We start from the raw sequence: 6,000 nt of genomic DNA, 5'->3' as shown, positions 1-6,000 counted from the left end.
CTCTAAAAATGAGACTTACAAACTACCTTGGACCAAAGAAATAGATGATCAATCTTAAACCACTCTATCAATATATAAAAATTAAAGGTCTCATTAAGTAAGTGTATTTTTGCATTTTTCTATATTGAGAAAAATGTAGCTGAATATGGTGATTTAGGCCTATCTGTCAATTCATTTAAGAGAAACAATCTTTCCAAAGCCAATTTAATTGTTAAAAGTTTTTATTATTTAGTTTCATTTCTTTAATTTTCTCATCTCCAATATGGTATATGTCAATAGTAAATACCTTATAGAACTGTTGTGAGAACTAAAGAGAGAATTAATGTAAAGCAGATATCACAGTGCCTGAAAATACTTAAGTAAATCTGAGTTATTCTTATTGGTGGAGGTATTGGTATAAAGTTGTGAGATCCTAAAAATTATATCTACCAAAGTAGACCAGTTCTATAAATATATATGCATTCTATAATTGCTTTGGTAAAAAAACAACAACAGCAATGAGGGGGCTAACAAGAGAAACAAGGTAGAAAAATATCTGACTAAATACTTTTGAATCTTAGTTCCTTTCTTAGGTAAAGCTATTTAGAACATTTAGCTCTTTAAATTTTAAACTATTACGGATTTAATAATTAATTTGCATATGGGGGATTATTTGTCTAGACTATGAAAAATATCCAAATTATAATTTAAGTTATAATATTTGAACTTCAAATAGAGTTGAATTTGAACTAAATGTACTAGGTAAATCACATAAAGACCTTCCTTCCACATATCATTTCTGACTAAATCTAATAGCCTGAACCTCATGACTCCTGGCCTTTATATAAATTGTCAGCATCCTCACATAAAATTTCTGGTATCAGTAGTGTCATACCAAACTAACAAAAGCATATGATTTACTCTCATTTCTTTCCAACTAAGAGAATTTTGTTGTGAACAATATAAACTATTTCAGAAAACTTTCAAGCAAAAGCAAAATATTACAAATGATTTCTCTCTCCAGCTCCAGCATCCCCATCTGACTTTCTTACCTCCTGCCTAAATGTCTGCACATGCTCTTCAGTCCTCCCTGAAATACTGTGATGAAGACTTGATCAATTCCCATCTTAAATTCAGAAAACTTCTATTTACCTTGGCTCTTTCTATAAGTTCAAAAATATTTATCTAGCTCAATATCAGCTATATTTGTCTCCTTTTTTTCCAGCAATAGCCACCTTTCACTAAGATGCAAATTTACCTGCCTACTGTGTAGGTAACATTTGTTGCCAACTTGTTAGCCCCAAAGATTAATGTTTTCCATATTAAAGTGAACAATCCTACATTCCTCACCTCTTTAAAAGATGAATTGCGTGTCTTTTATGTGGGAAATAATATTAAATAGGTGATATCTGTCCTAGGCAGCATTTCTTTCCTCTTGGATTTCATGACTTTTCTTCCTTTTCTTTTTATAAATTATTTATTTATAAAATTTATTTATTATAAAATAAATCAATAAATTTGGCTGCATTGGGTCTTCGTTGCTGCGCAAGGGCTTTCTCTTGTTGAGACGAGAGGGGGCTACCCTTCGTTACGGTGCGCCAGCTTCTCATTGCGGTGGCTTCTCTTGTTGCAGAGCACGGGCTCTAGGGCTGTGGGCTTCAGTAGTTGTGGCTCACGGGCTCAGTAGTTGTGGCTCGCAGGCTCCAGAGCATAGGCTTGGTAGCTGTGGTGCACGGGCTTAGTTGTTCCGCGTCATGTGGGATCTTCCGAGACCAGGGGTTGAACCCGTGTCCCCTGCATTGGCAGGCGGATTCTTAACCACTGTACCACCAGGGAAGTCCCAATTTTTCTTCCTTTTTGACAACTCCACAATAACCACATTTTCGCCACTCCCTGAATTGTTGTCTATACTGTATCTAATCTATTAGCCAAATGTATTAGCTAATCCCTCTCAATGTTATTTGCAGATAAATGAAGAATATTTGCATTCTCTGGTGGATCAGGAACTAAAGGAAGTACCTAACTGTGGAATTTCAGAAAATGTGAAATAGAATAGTGAAGGTCTTTGGAGGCCTTATGATAGAGGACTCCAAAGGGGCCTATTATTTGGAGGCCTGCTTTTCATGACTACCAATGTCTACCATAAAAAGTACAGATCTCATCTATACCAACAGACTGCATAGCATAATAAACTGAGCTCCGTCATTATAAAAGATCTGGGTTCAATTCCCAATTAATCCACTTAACCGGGTAGCCTTAAGTATGCCATACTTTTCTCTATACCTTAGTTCCCTTCTTTATAAAATCAGTTGAAGATTCAATGAGATAATGGATATCATATGCTAAGGACTGTGATACCAGAATAAATGATTGCCACTTCAAAGAAAATTATAATAGAAATAATAATGTGATGATGATGATAATTATGACGTACTTTTTCTTTTGATCACTTCCTATTACACTATATTCCTATTTACCTATAATTAGTGTAAGATGTTATATCCTGAATATCTGCATATTAACTTTCTTATAGTTCTTATCCTCTGTTTCACCTAAATTACTCAGATTCTGCTTTTACTTTCTTTTCGTTTTATAATGTTGTTTGATGGAGGCTCCATCAAATCTTTGGAAGAACGAGGCAGTACGTACAAAAGAATATTTATATGAATACTTATATGAATATGTATATGAATATGTAAAATGGAATTATATGTAAAATAAAATAGCATCAACTTTAGGGTCACCTATGCCTTTATGCATAGGTACCATAGATATTTCCCTGATCTAGTCAATACATTTTTTTCCTAAACTTGTTATTGAGTACTGTGTAATTACTAGGTATTTGTTGGCCTTGAAAGTGCAAATCACTGTAAACCTGTATATAACAGTTTCCTTTGTCTTCTAACTGACCCACAAACCTAAATTTTGATATAGATTACTATAAAAATCTAGGGTATATCATAGACTCCTATACAACCTTGTGGTTGGAATATCTTAGAACAACTACTTCAATGTTCTCCACAAAACAAGAATTTTCTCTAGAAAATTACATACCATCACTGACACATCTAGGCTTTCCTCAAAGAAATTATAGAAGTTTACTACCTCAAAAACTAGCTCACAAATTTATTGTTCTGATTCTGAAAATTGCTTCCTCTTATTGAGTATAAAATCTGCTTCCCTGGACCTACCAATGTGAGGTATTAGTTCCGCTCTCTAGAGCTCTACAGTACAAGTCTAATCCGTCTTCCACATGACAGCCCTTCACATATTTGGAGACAGCTTGCACTGCTCCTCTAAGTCCTTAATCTATATATTCCTGCGGTTCAACTATTTTTTTTGCCAATTCTAGTTTTTCTTTCTTGGCTTCCTATGTGGTTATTTTCTGTCACACTTTAGCTTCAGTTTGTCAGTGATTAGTTTCAGGACCCTCTTCTCTTGGAATAATACTCCAATGAATGAACATAATATCAAATAGGAATTGTTAAAATGTTGAAAAAAATTTCAAAATCAATCATAACTTTCCAGTGCTTTAGTTATCAGATGCTATGTTACAAATGTTTCCAAACTCTGTGGTAAAACACAACACTCATTTTATTCAGTTTACGAATTCCATGAGTGAGAAATTTAGAAAGGGTATAATAGGGTGGCTTACCTCTGCTCCATGATGACTGAAGCCTCACTTGGGAGAAATAAACAACTGGGATGACACAAATGAATGGGGCCTGACATAATGTGGAGGCTTCTTAACTAATATATCTGTGCTCAGGCTGGGATAACTCAAAGACCTCAGCTGACCTGTGGTCTCTCCATGTGGCTTGAATTCCTTAGAGCCTGACACCTGAGTTCTTAATGGAACATGCAGAGAGCATGCAGAAAAACACAAGGCAGAAGCTTAAAGGTTTCTTCTGACCTGTCACCAAAAGATGTGCAGGTGACTTTGAGGTAACTCCCAACTTGGAAATATTACAATACACATTGACATAGCAAGGGGGAAATGAAAGGTACAGAGCAGTCACGACTCCACAGCAACTCTGGTGTCTAACTGGATATATGTTTCCAGTTCTAAAGATCTCCACGTTTCATACTGCCTTTGTCACTTTTAGTCCAAGCTGATAAAATTCTTTTAAACAATTCTGGGTTTCTTATGTATCAATTTACAAATCCACTCCATTAAAAGAAAACCAGATCCACAAATCACTTTATGATAAATTCTCTCAATCTTGGGCTTCCTATGAGACAGTTGTGGGACAACACCCTTAAGAATTAACAGAAGGCTATTTTTAACAAAGAGTGTCTCTGAGGCACACATCAAATAAACTTAAAAGAACTTTTGCCTTCTTAAAGAGTCCAAAAGGCATCACTTTAAATTTTCTGGAGGGTTTAACAAAGAGATTTTCAATTACAACCCTGCTTCATTTTTACTCTGAAGCCACATTTTCCTGACAATATTGTAGATTTGACATTTTCCCTGAGTCCCTTTACTATTTTGAAATCTTTTGCATTCTGAAGAGGCTGTGAATAGTTTTTTGTTTTTGTTTTTTTTTTCCAAAACCTTGGTAAGTCTTGTCTCCTAAATACTTTTTTCTAAAGTTTGCTTTAAAATTGAACAACACCTTTTTAGCTGATTTCTAGTTGTACCTTATCATACAGAGCTAAAAGAAACCTGTTGAACCTTTAAAAATTCAACATGGAAATATCGTTAGCAAATTCAACTAGTTTCTTAAATACAGTTTTCATTTTCCACGTTACCCTAGGTGACAGTCTTGCCAAGATTTCGGCTACTACATAAGGTAAACTGGATACATTATGAAAGGTAAAGGTAAGAGTGAGGGAAACAATTATCATCCTGTTTTGGGTCATGTGGGATATTTAGCGTCATGGTGCAAAGCATAATTTCATATAACCAGCCCCACTGTATGTTTACTTCCCTAATGTGGCCAAAACACCTATTTGACCAAGAAATCGATGGGATCCAAAAAGCCCTAAATGTTCAGAACACCATGTGACCAAAACCCAGTCATATAACCTTACTCTTCCAGTTCATCTACCTTAATACTTCTGTTAAAACCTTTTATAAAATTGGCTGATAGCCCTAATCCATAAACTGTCATTCACCCTAATCTGTTCATTTCTTGCCTACACAGCTACTGTTTCATGGGTCTTCATTATAACAACACCTTTACAAACTCCCTTAGTCTTTATGATTTCCCCCCACCTCTGTGACACTAGCCTGGAAGCACCTCAATTATGGTGAAAAACAAATATCCTCCTGTTCTGTCCCTGCCACTGATCAGTTTAATATTGCTGGAGAAAAACACAGAATATTTGTGAAATAAAATTGTGTGTCCTGCTGGAATTGACATATATACACTAGTATTTATGAAATAGATAACTAACAAGAACCTGCTGTATAAAAATAAATAAATAAAAATTTTAAAAAAATTGTGTGCCCTGAGTAGGTTTCGTTTTGACCTGATTAAAAACTCTGAAATAGTTATTAGCCTTTGTTTAGAAAGATAAAGAAGGAAATGAATGAATATTCACATATCTATTGCCAACATATTTTAGTTAAAGCTTCACATGTTACGTAATTTGTTACAGGTTCTGTGACAAGTTCAGGTTCTGCCTAAATTTGAATACCAAGGGAGGCAAAGAACTTTCTTCCTACAAATTCAAAAAAGTTTAAATATTGTTAGAACTGCTGACTTCTAATCTATGAACGTTTGGAACAGGAATACTTGTCATAATGTTTCAAAAAAACTTGTTCATCCCAAATTTTAAGCTGTATTTGTCAGAGGAGGTTGGTTTTCCTGATAATAACTGTCCATTGAGTATGTCTTGTCTGATCTACTTTAACAGATTCCAAACATGTTAGGATCATATCTAAAGACAATCTTCCTTGCCAAAAAAAAAAAAAAAAAATAGTTTGCATTTAAAAAGACAACCTAACAGTTGTCTTCTTAATCTGTGTCTTGGTAGAATTCAAATTCAATCCATGTTGAAATATTTTATTTGTAG

Source organism: Mesoplodon mirus, assembly GCF_964341445.2.
Source record: "Mesoplodon mirus genome assembly, chromosome: 1".
Lineage (NCBI taxonomy): Eukaryota > Metazoa > Chordata > Mammalia > Artiodactyla > Ziphiidae > Mesoplodon > Mesoplodon mirus.
The sequence above is the reverse complement of the archived record's forward strand: the minus strand, read 5'-3'. Positions refer to the sequence as shown.